We start from the raw sequence: 12,944 nt of genomic DNA on the forward strand, positions 1-12,944 counted from the left end.
GATATCTCCTTCGACGAGTGATTTTATTAAACTAAAGACCATTTTTATCGCTCGTCGTGCTATCGGAAATCAATTCACGAAAACTTTTACCCCGATAGCTCGATAAAAAAAACCCACTGATATCCAGTGTCCGTAAAAAATCCATTACATTTATTACATCTGAATAGGGATAACATCGCGTTCCTTTAATCTATACGATTTTAATGGAATGTTTGTATGTTTCTCTCTCATCTGTAGCATTCATCTTCCAACGTTCAGGATCATAATATTTGTGTTGACGAAGCGTTTTAATATATTTTTCATTAGGGGCCGAAAAAAATGAGTCAATACCGGCGGGCGTTAGCTTTTCGTGTCATTAATATTAATGGGGCTCATAACGTCTCTGCTTATTAGCCTCGTTTGATGAGCAAACTTCGTTCAATTTATGAACTAGTTTGTAAATGCAAATAGCCAATTAGTGTCTCCACTTGCGGACGCTTTACCGCGTCACACAGAAATTTCCGAATCGATTGTAAAGGAATTAACGCGTTTCGGGCCACGTCAGCGCTCTGGGTCTCTCGACTCTCGAGTCCCGTTCCTTGAAGCCGGTTATGCCTCGTGGTGCTGTTCTGTCGCGTTAAAATGCCTTCTGCTATTTTAAGCGTTGCCTCGCAGCTTTTATTTTCTACCCTTGCCAATGTTGCTTTTATTATTGTCAGACATATGAAGTGGAAGATGATGGTTTCACTAATACACTATATATGCGGATATACACACACACATATATATATGTGTGAGTATGTAAGTATGCATGCATGCTTAATTCATGTAGTCTTAGCCTGTATGTGTGTATATATATATATATATATATATATGTATATTATATAAATATATATATATATATTATATAATATATACACGCGCACACACACATACATATATATAATATATATACTATATATATATATATATATATATATATATATATATATATATATATATATATATATATAATATATATATATAGTATATATATTATATATATGTATATATACACGCGCACACACACATACATGCATATATATATATATTATATATATATATATATATATATAGTATATATATATATATATATATAATATATATAATATCTATATACGAAGATAAAAGCCCACAAACACTATTTTAACGTTGGTTGCAGCGTTAAGATAGTGTTTTATGGGCCTTTTATCTTTGTATTATACTGTTGTATTACAGAAAAAGACATTCATTATATATAATATATATATATATATATATATATATATATGTATGTATGTATGTATGTAAGTATGTATGTATGTATTAGACCAAGGCTTCATGAATAGAGCAACCATCACCATCACCTCGGCCCATATTGAAATAGCATAGTAAAGGAAATAACTGAACATTCAAGCAGCCTTCCTAAATCCCCGAGAGAGCAAGTTATGGTACTGTGGACTCCGGGACGAATAATCTCTTTTCTTGAATAAGACCGAATCACGCACATAGAGGCCAGAGAATTTAAAAGTCTGGCGGAGGAAAGAAAAATCTCCGTTTATTCTTCCGTTGGATACGTATCTCTCTCTCTCTCTCTCTCTCTCTCTCTCTCTCTCTCTCTCTCTCTCTCTCTCTCTCTCGCCTTCTTTAACTCTAGCACGTTGCCGTCAAGTGCAGTAGGAATAACTTGAGAGTAATGCTTCTATTTGCATAAAGAGATTTCATTCTTTTGCCAGGGTCTTCCGCCAGAAGAAGTAAGGTTCCTTTATATTTGAATACCAATGGCTTTATATCACGCGAATGAATGCCGCCCTCAATACACAGATTCAAGATAAACGCCTTGAAATATATAAATGAATGGCTCTACTTCTTTTCCCCAACCTCTTCGGATATTCTCGTGAGTCTCCTCCTCCGCATTTTGCTAGATTTTCTGCATTTTGCTAGATTTTCTCCTTTAGGTAAAATGCCATTCTGTTTCACGTGTGCGTGATGTTCGGCCAAGATAGGATTTGGAAAATGTTCATGAACTGAAATATTTCGAAAGGTGATGCGATATAATTGGCAAGGCTGAGAGTCCGTGTGTAAAAGAGGGCGAATATGCGTGAAGTATGAATACTGTAGGTAATGACACAGAATAATAAAAGGAACAATGTAGGTAATGACATAGAATAATAAAAGGAACAATGGCCTCCAGAATTTTTGCAAGCCCCTTTACGTTATGAACTACTTCATTTCCATCCTTTTACGTAATCATGTGTTCCCACGAATGAAATTCAGCATGTCGGGGTGCCTTCAGATTCTTGAGGTTGTAAGGAAGAGCATGTTCTCAAGGTGCGGTTGAAGGGGAATGTTCATAAACAGTGAAAACCTTTTTTGATTTTATTGGAAATCTAGGAATGCAAGATTGTCCTGTCCTGTGCATTTGCACAAAATATTAATTGGCATAAATTTTGTGGACTCTTCTATGGGTTACTGGTTATTATTTTCCTTAATTTCAGGGATCGCTTCGACATTAATGTTAACAGCAGTCCATATAAACTTGGATTACCTATATTTCTATTTAATTCAGAAGCTTAAAGTTTATCCAGAATACAGTACTAGTGAGCAGAAGAGATATACATTTCAAAGAGATGCTGCTCGTCATTGTTATTTTACAGACTTTCTAACCTTATTTACTGTTTTTTTCAGATTCTCTCATGATTGGCCATAAGGATTTAGACCTGAAGGAAAAGTGAAAGACGGAGGGAGACAAGATTCGAAGAAGTCCAACTGTTAAATATGAGATCGAAAGGAACAGCGATGGATTGTCAAGTGCAAAGAGCAATACAACAAGCCCAATAGAATCTTCGAGAAGCCTTTGGTTCCCGCAGTCGGCAGTTGATACCATGGTAAGTTTGTTATTCTGCAATAAATATATGGATATCCCCCATCCTCATTAGTGCATCTGTCTGCTGTCTGTCTGTCTGTCTGTCTGTCGTCTGTCTGTGTCTGTCTCTCTCTCTCTCTCTCTCTCTCTCTCTCTCTCTCTCTCTCTGCTGTCTACAATTAAAAATCTAGATAAGTTTTTTGCTTCCTTATGTATATTATATTATATATATATATAATATATATATATAATAATATATATATATATATATATATATATATATATATTATATATATCTACATATTATTATATATTAATATATATATAATTATAATATTTATATATCAGGTGAATTCGTATGAAACTCCTACACGTTAAATATATTAAGGATCATACCTTGCATATCGCCACTCTTTAACGTATCTCATTTTCCTACGATCCAATAATCGCTCTCTCTCTCTCTCTCTCTCTCTCTCTCTCTCTCTCTCTCTCCTCTCTCTCTCTCTCAACTTTAATTATAGCATTCATGTGGACCTCGGTGGTTGTTTAGTTTAACCTCGTGAACTTTAGAAAAAAAATAATTGCTCTCCGGAACAACATATATCACCCAAAAACATTTCTTTTGTATTTCAAATTTGTTTTCATGACTGCAGTTTTTCTTTATTTGTTTTAATTTTTTCACTTCGTAATTTTTTTTATTCAGTGTAAATATTTATTATTGGGATTAGGTGAATGGTATAATGTTCCTTACTGACTCCTTGCAAGTCATTAATGCACTGGGTCTATATTGAGAACGTACTCATTTCTCTATGAAATAGTAAGTGATGTGCATTAGATCTCACGAAAGTGCACATGCGCATGCGCGGACGGGTGTGACGTCACACGTTACAGTCTTCCCTGAGGGGCGAGAACGAGCGGATGGTAGGGTAGGGCATTGGTCCTCAACCTTTTTTTGGCCCATGTACCCTCTCACCACATGTCGGAATGTACGTAATGTCATTCTCTCTCTCTCTCTCTCTCTCTCTCTCTCTCTCTCTCTCTGCTCAAAAGGTGCAGTGCAAATAATATGCAACTAAATACTAACACAAAACACACAAGCTATTGGAGAGAAAGCCCAGCATGACTTCTCAGAAAGTGCGGAATGCACACTGCGTTTTGTGTGGTCCTTAGGCCAATTGAGCATGCCAATCTGTGGTCACAATTCCCCTGCTCCCCCACTCCTTACTGTGTCTCTCTCACTCTCTCTCTCTCTCTCTCTCTCTCTCTCTCTCTCTCTCTCTCTCTCTCTCAGGAGTTTGAAGAAATATGCTGTTTCGTAATGATTCATTTTGATGCCATACGTGACGTTTTGGTGGCCTGTTTCCAGGGTATAAAGGAGACAACTTGATTGAGATTTGAACTAAAAATTCGGCAGTACTGTTAAGGTATCCTTCTACAGTTGACGCATCAGTGAAGGAAGTTGCAAAAATTGCAGGATTTTGGATGCCTTAGGCCAATTAAGCATGCCCAAGCCTCGAAGAATTACAGTTATATCAATAGAACTATTTTAATTCTCGAAAATCAGTCTTGTATTTTTTTTTACGCAAGATGCAAAGGTGGTTACTTATTAGGAGAATATTTTAATATTTCAAACTAATATTTACTTCTACGTAGGTAACAGTTTTGCTGATACAGTTCCTCTCCATCTGTCTCTATCCTGGGCCATTTCCTTCGCTTCCTCTAGGTTCTGGATTTCTTCTTCAAGATCTCTGACAATTATGTCTATTCACCTCGTTCTTGGCCTTCGCAGAGGTCTTCTTCCTATTTGTACTGCTGTCAGTGCTCTCCTGGGTCTTATTCCCATCCATCATCTCAACATGTCCAAACCATTTCAGCCTTCCCCCTTCAGCCTGATATTGACTGGCGTTTGCCTCAGTTTGATCCTAAAAAAATATGTTTGCTGAGGAAATGTAATACAAGGGTGCAAAACGAACACATTAAAAGGAAGGAATAGAAAAATAATACACTTCAAGACCTAACTTGAATAAAGAACACATGTGACATCATACACTTGCGAGAAGAATAACCAGGAGGTAAAGCTTATCCTAAATTAAATCAAGGCCCTAACGATATGCAGTTAAAGGGGTATAACAAATTGAAAAATAGATCTCATCACAGCCTTAATGGTTGGCATTATGCAAAACACGTTTAAAGGAAAACCAAACAGGTCATAAATATGACCTGACTTGAATAATGATTACAGAGTATATTGCATTAAAGTGAATAGACACGATATAAATCTTATACTGATTTAGAGAGTGGAACAAAATGCTGCTTACATTAAAATCTACATAATCACAAATATTGGTTATTTTTCTGTTTATATTAAATTTAAACCTGGTATTATATCCATTTATTCGGCAATGGAAGATCGACCCTTTGATGATCTTCAACGAAGCATGGCGAAGAAACATCAGTGTAAAGAATAAATGTTTGAATTCTGCATGCTCTTGGAGTGGAAGGATACATTGGAAAAACATTGGTATGGATATAATGTCCAAAAATCTACAATTAAACGTATGAGAAATAAAATGGAACTGCTGACACAAACAAGGTTTTCACCACCAACGACAGTCACGATTAAACTGTCAACCTTTTTGATAAACTTCTTCATCCAAATAAGGCCTGGACTTTGGGTTAAGAAGGTTTAAATTTGTAATATCCAGCATCTCAAGTCCTCAAGATTCATTAAGGTGATTGAAAACACACATGATATCATCTGATGCATTGGTAATCATGAAAAAAATGTGTAGGAAAATGAACATATTTTGAGTGTAAAATTACATTTGGAGAATTAAATACAAATCACTTATGCGATGCGAAGAGCAATCTCGGCAAAGTCGCCGTGAGATAATCTTATTAAAATGTGTTTAGTTACTTCGCAAACTATCGTGTATGAATGAAATCATAAAATATACATTAGACAAAATTCCCCACTAGGCCAGGAGATAACTGCCGTTTTCTGCCTCATGCACTAAATCAAAATATAACGCTGATATTCTTCACTCCTTAGGTAATACCTGTCCTCATATTAATGTAAAGAATAACGCAGGATTAATGTATTATTATATTAAAAAACGTTCAGATTAATGAAAGTTCAGGGATCGTGAGGTTCGAGATAAATAAAATTTCAAGTTGCACACTAATGACATTACATGCCTATCAATCATCTATTTAAAAACAAGAAAAATTTTGCAAATGAAACCCTCTCCCTGGTTCATAAAGTGGAAGTGTATATAAAATATGTAATCAATATTTAGGTTGGGTCTCTTCCAATTTATTCTTTAAATAATATATGAAAAAAGATTGACACTAGAAAAGTACAATAGAGTACGAAAAATTATATATATTAATTAGGCAAAAACTCGACTAACACGACTTCATAATGAGATGGTTTGTAGGTCTATACAGACATGTAATGAATATTAGAAAACAATTTTTTTTCATGCCAGGAAATCAATAACAAAAAGTCTTCAAATAAAATAAATCACTATTCCACCGCACCTCCGACTGTACAACTTCCTACTGAGTAAGTCTATATAAACATAAAATAAATGCCATCAAACATAATTTTTTATCGCCGAAAGATAAACAACGAAAAAACTTGAAATAAAACCGGCGAATTTTTCCCTTACCAACAACCATAAGCGCATTTTCCCCCCTCATTAAGAAGCAAATCAGAGAGATGGTTTTACAATTCTTCGTCCTCTTCCAATCTGAGACGTCTGCTGATGGATGAGATGTTAATGAGAGGGCGAACGAAAATAAGAGAGAGAGAGAGAAAGAGAGAGAGAGAGAGAAGAGAGAGAGAGAGAGAGAGAGAGAGAGAGAGAGAGAGAGAGAGAGAGCCAGATATATAATAGTACGTAGCATGACTTCTCATTCTACGTTACTGGGATACAAAAAGACTTGGATGGGGTTGGGGGCGCTATTATAAACCTGAGTTTATTTTTGTGCTGTTATGTCCGCCTGTTTGTATACAAGAGAAAGAAACTGGGGCGGAAGCATATATGTATATATGTATATATATATATATATATATATACTATATAGTATATATATATATAGTATATATATACATGTAAATATACATTTCTTTACAAACCTCATCCCTTACTTACAACTTTACAACAACACCACTCATTCATTGACCCAGCCTAGTTTGATTTGCGAAATTAAACCCTTTTGTTTTTTCACGTCGTGACCTACGTTAACACATGCGCACACTCACGCGCTTATTGATACACACACACACACACACACACACACATATATATATATATATATATATATATATATATATATATATATATATATATATATACATACATATATATGCTTAAAAAAATCACAGTAGATGCACGTGACTTCATAAATAAGCGAATACCACGGGAAATGATAGACAGGAATCCAAGCGCTTTCGTCTTTATTCAGACTTCGTCAAGGAGCTACTTGACGATGTCTGAATAAAGACGAAAGCGCTTGGATTCCCTGTCTATCATTTCCCGTGGTATTCGCTTATATACATATATATATATATATATATATATATATATATATATATATATATATATATATATATATATATATATATATGTATATATATATATATATATATATTATATATATATATATATATATATATATATATATATATATATATATATATATATACTAATAATGTTAATGAACCCAATGTTACATTGATTGACGTAATTGGACTAAGGGCATCAATCTGAACCCCCGGTGAAAACACTCTTTCACTTAAAAAGGTTAAATGACGCTTATCAGTTGAATTAACAAGCAGAACTCAAATGAAAATTTTAAAAAATTTTGTATTAAAAGCTCATTCAGAATCATAAAACCATTCCCGGCCGTAATGGCACCGCAAATAGATGGACGCAATTAAAAAGAATTTGATTAAGCCATTTTACATACGATATGGCCGCATTAGTCATAGTTCATAATTTTCATTAATCTCCCGAGGTTTATTTATTTCAGGTCAAACGAATTGCACAAATTTATGTTCATCTTTTAATGGGTCACGTTGTTTTTCTGTATTTTATTTCACCAAAAATAATAACTTTTATATAAGACCCAGATACGTTTACTGGTTTTTGTGGGACCTCATTGTAACCCCTTGCCACGATTCCTTTAAGCTTTCGCAAGTTTCAAATAGAGTCATATATTTTATTATATTCCCACCGCGTCAGGTTATCATTAGTGTTTATAGTCATCCGAGGTCGTCCATTTTTTTTAGATATTTCTTTTTATTCTAGTACTAGAATTCTTTGAATTAAGTACTGGAAATTCTGTCACCCGAAAAGTGCCAAAGCTTTTGGCACCATTCGCGTATACAAATCAAATTGAAAAGCGTGAGAGAGAGAGAGAGAGAGAGAAGAGAGAGAGAGAGAAGAGACGTGAGGAGAGAGAGAGAGAGGGGGGGGGTGGCCACTTGCACAAATCAAGGGGAGTGGAGAGAAAGAGAGAGAGAGGGGCGGGGGGCTACGGTGCTAACTCAAGTGGAGAGTGCAGATAGAGAAGAAAGGAGAGAGAGGGGCCTTGCACAAAACAAGGGAGATAGAGAGACGGAAGGGAGGGAGGGGGGTGGTACTTGCACAAATTAAGTGGAGTGGAGAGAGAGCGAGGGGGGGGGGGGGTTACTTGCACAAATCATTGTGGGCGGGGTGGAGAAAAGAAAGGAGAGAGGGGGGGGGGGGGTGGGGGGGGCTACGTGCATAACTCAAGTGGAGTGCAGAGAGAGAGAGAAAGAGAGAGAGTCCTTGCACAAAACAAGTGGAGCGCCTAGAGAGAGCGAGAGAGGGCCTTACACAAATCAACTGGAGAGAGAGAGAGAGAGAGAGAGAGAGAGAGAGAGAACGTGCACAAATTAAAAGGAGAGAGAGAGAGAGATACTACCTCTTTCAACAGCATGGAATTTACTGAAAGGAAACAGTCTTATACCCTCGTCCTCCACATGAGTCATTACCATTATTTGTCTCCCGAATGGAATCCCCACTAGAAGCGAAACCACACCTGTGCCTCGGCGTGTGTCTTGCCTGGATGTAATTCTCATGAGACTGCTATTGAAATGTCTTTATTTGTTTGTTGTTCTCGTCTGGTGTTTTAGTCTTTTTTTCTTTTTTTCATAATATAACAGTAATAATATATAAAGGTATTCTTATAAGACTATTATTGAAATGGTCTTTATTTGTTGTTATTCTCTTTTGGTATTTTAGGCTTGTTCCATACATCTGCACTCTGAATAATAATAATAATAATAATAATAATAATAATAATAATAATAATATTAACACCAAGAGATGAAGGACACGATCAGGAATGAATATATGCAGAGACTCAAGGCGATACTCAAGTCAAAACTCAACGCCGGAAATATGATATAAGCCATAAACACATGGGCAGTGCCAGTAATCAGATACAGCGCAGGAATAGTGGAATGGACGAAGGCAGAACTCCGCAGCATAGATCAGAAAACCAGGAAACATATGACAATACACAAAGCACTACACCCAAGAGCAAATACCGACAGACTATACATAACACGAAAGGAAGGAGGGAGAGGACTACTAAGTATAGAGGACTGCGTCAACATCGAGAACAGAGCACTGGGGCAATATCTAAAAACCAGTGAAGACGAGTGGCTAAAGAGTGCAGGGAAGGGAAAAAGGACTAATAAAAGTAGACGAAGACCCAGAAATATACAGAGACAGGAGAATGACAGACAGAACAGAGGTGGCACAACAAACCAATGCACGGACAATACATGAGACAGACTAAAGAACTAGCCAGCGATGACACATGGCAATGGCTACAGAGGGGAGAGCTAAAGAAGGAAACTGAAGGAATGATAACAGCGGCACAAGATCAGGCCCTAAGAACCAGATATGTTCAAAGAACGATAGACGGAAATAAACATCTCTCCATATGTAGGAAGTGCAATACGAAAAATGAAACCATAAACCACATAGCAAGCGAATGCCCGGCACTTGCACAGAACCAGTACAAAAAAGAGGCATGATTCAGTGGCAAAAGTCCTCCACTGGAGCCTGTGCAAGAAACATCAGTTACCTTGCAGTAATAAGTGGTACGAGCACCAACCTGAGGGAGTGATAGAAAACGATCAGGCAAAGATCCTCTGGGACTATGGTATCAGAACGGATAGGGTGATACGTGAAATAGACCAGACGTGACGTTGATTGACAAAGTCAAGAAGAAAGTATCACTCATTGATGTCGCAATACCATGGGACACCAGAGTTGAAGAGAAAGAGAGGGAAAAAATGGATAAGTATCAAGATCTGAAAATAGAAATAAGAAGGATATGGGATATGCCAGTGGAAATCGTACCCAAAATCATAGGAGCACTAGGCACGATCCCAAGATCCCTGAAAAGGAATCTAGAAAAACTAGAGGCTGAAGTAGCTCCAGGACTCATGCAGAAGAATGTGATCCTAGAAACGGCGCACATAGTAAGAAAAGTGATGGACTCCTAAGGAGGCAGGATGCAACCCGGAACCCCACACTATAAATACCACCCGGTCGAATTGGAAGACTGTGATAGAGCAAAAAAAAAAAAAAAAAAAAAAATGAAATAATAATAATAATAATAATAATATAATAATAATAATAATAATAATAATAATAATAATACATCAGAAGTATCACTCCTGATATTATGATCTGAAAGACAATAATATGATTCCCCACAGACATTTGAATAAATTGCAGTCGAAATGTCTAAGCATCTATGAAATGTATACTGCACTGATTCACAAAGCTTCTTTTATGTCTGCGATTACAAACTTGGAGTTAACAGTTAGTGCAATTTTATTTGAATGAATTTCATAGTACATGTTATGTAATTACATTTCGAAAGACATTTATGATACTTTTTCAGCTTTCTTACCCCATTGCCTTTGGGGTTCATTATGTTCCCCTGTGGCTTGCTTGAATTCTCATGACTATATAAATCCATCCATCATGGGTAATTTCAGTAGCTTTTGATATTGAAGTTCGTTGATAAGTTCTACAACAGATTGTAATTTATGTTAATAGCTACCAATTATCTGTAGGCATTTGTGGTAACTGAAACTCGTTGTTGTTAGCACTTGTTCTAATGTGTAATCTCCCTAATGTCTTTTTTGACAGAAATTAGATATTTGTATAGCACAGGCTCTAAAATACAACATGTTACTCTTTATATGGCAGAAATAGTATTTTCTGATAGCATGCAGTCTAAGCCATAACATATAAATGACCCTATCAGATCAGTGAGCGTTCCGCGGCGCTCTACTGACACTTTTAAAGCTGATGCTTACCGTATGCATCAAGTTTTACGACGTTTTCTAAAATTCGATAAAACTGTCACTTCGCCGCCTCCGCTTTGTGCCTTCGCAGTACCACTACGAGAGGGATATGGGTTGCTGTGGTTACGCTGTATAAACCCGAGCGAAAGAGGAGCTATGCATCGATTCTAGCTCACTACGTAAAGGGTGAGTAGATTTTGCTAGATGTAGTAGATCAAGTAGCAAAATCCGGGTAAGTTGCAATGTAAATTGCAATTTAAAGGACGAGTAGATAGTGATTCATATATACGTATTAAGCTTGGAAATTAAAGCTATTAACCATATATATTAGATTTTAAGAAGGATTTCATTTTTATAGGTTTTGCGGCAATAGCTTTAATACGAGGAAAAAAAAAAGTGAAATCCGTTCTTCAGAAATAGATACTTTTCCATAAGCAAAAATAAATGGAATGGGGAGCACATTAATATCTTCTGACAGTTTGACAGCTCCCGTTTATTGCATTTTGAATTTTTTTTTTTTTTGCAGTGTTATGGCAAGTCAAGTAAGAATCCATGGCATTTTTTCATTAGTGGGGATATGAATTTCTTTCGCAGTGGACGATTGCTTAAAATCTGAACGTCGTAAGACTTCATATACCTTCACTTTCAAATTAAGATTGGTATAACAAATGAATTCCTCCCCGAAATAAAATTTCCATCGTCGTAATTTAAACGAGTTCGTTAAATTTGAAATGGGAACGTGTTTCCTTAACTGCTTTGTGGATATTGCTTCGTACATCAAACATCCATAACGCGTTTCACACCATCTCTGCTAATTAATTCAAAAATTAATATATGGTTTACATAAAAATCTTTCCATGACTGACATTACGTTATAAGCAAAAGAAAAATTAAAACGACAATATTTTATTAAAGCTACAGACTTGATCATTGTTACACTTCATAAAGTAAAACAGCTATAGTCGCTACACATCGCCAGGAGTACAAATTTTAGGCGACTTCAGTCGATGGTTTGTTTGATGAATAGTATTCATGACGCCTCCTGATCGGGTTGGATTTGACGGGGTAAACCAAGTACCTGCTAAAAGTCATCACCAAGAGTAAACATTTGTGTGATTTTAATTGACAATGTGTTTAATGAATAGAATGCAAGACTGCCTGATCTGGAATTGGCATTTACCGAGAGGATGTCTCCTGGTGATGACAGTTTGAAGATTATTTAATAACCGTGAATCCAGTATCTTGTAAAACAACAAATATCACTTCGAAGCGGTTAAAGAACCATTCAGGGTAACGTTTTAACCATAATATCTCAGAAATACCAAAATCCTTCTACGATTTGTGGGTATTTTAGGACACCCAGTGTCCATATAGTACGCTACGAGCCGTGTAGTACTATACAAACTCTCAATTTAATTGGGGTTTTTATGTAAATGTACATTAATCTTTAAGATCCATTTTAATAATTCAGCCAACCCTAGATCCCATTTAGTCGTGGTATAATGAAAACAGTTGAAGGTAGTGTAGTAACCATTTGAAGTAATCAAGATGTTGGTTTTCTTTAGAAATTTCGTTCTTGAAGAGAAAGTACCGAGATACATCTGGAATAATATTTATTGAGCTTCAGTTTATTTTTATCTTACTTCAAGGCAACATGAAGGCAGTTTCAAATCAAAAGTTCACAAAAAAAAAAAAAACAAAATATATACTTGA

At 36.0% G+C, this 12,944-nt stretch overlaps 1 long non-coding RNA gene across 1 annotated transcript in view; it reads left to right on the forward strand.

Moving 5' to 3' along the window:
- The window catches only part of LOC135208871 (uncharacterized), an 81,270-nt gene that overhangs the window by 46,224 nt on the left and 22,102 nt on the right, over window positions 1-12,944 (forward strand). Inside the window, exon 4 of the long non-coding RNA XR_010313236.1 lies at window positions 2,686-2,885. This is a non-coding gene — a long non-coding RNA (uncharacterized LOC135208871). The remainder of the gene's footprint in view (window positions 1-2,685; window positions 2,886-12,944) is intronic.

This window comes from Macrobrachium nipponense, chromosome 35, assembly GCF_015104395.2.
Source record: "Macrobrachium nipponense isolate FS-2020 chromosome 35, ASM1510439v2, whole genome shotgun sequence".
NCBI classification, from domain to species: Eukaryota; Metazoa; Arthropoda; class Malacostraca; order Decapoda; family Palaemonidae; genus Macrobrachium; species Macrobrachium nipponense.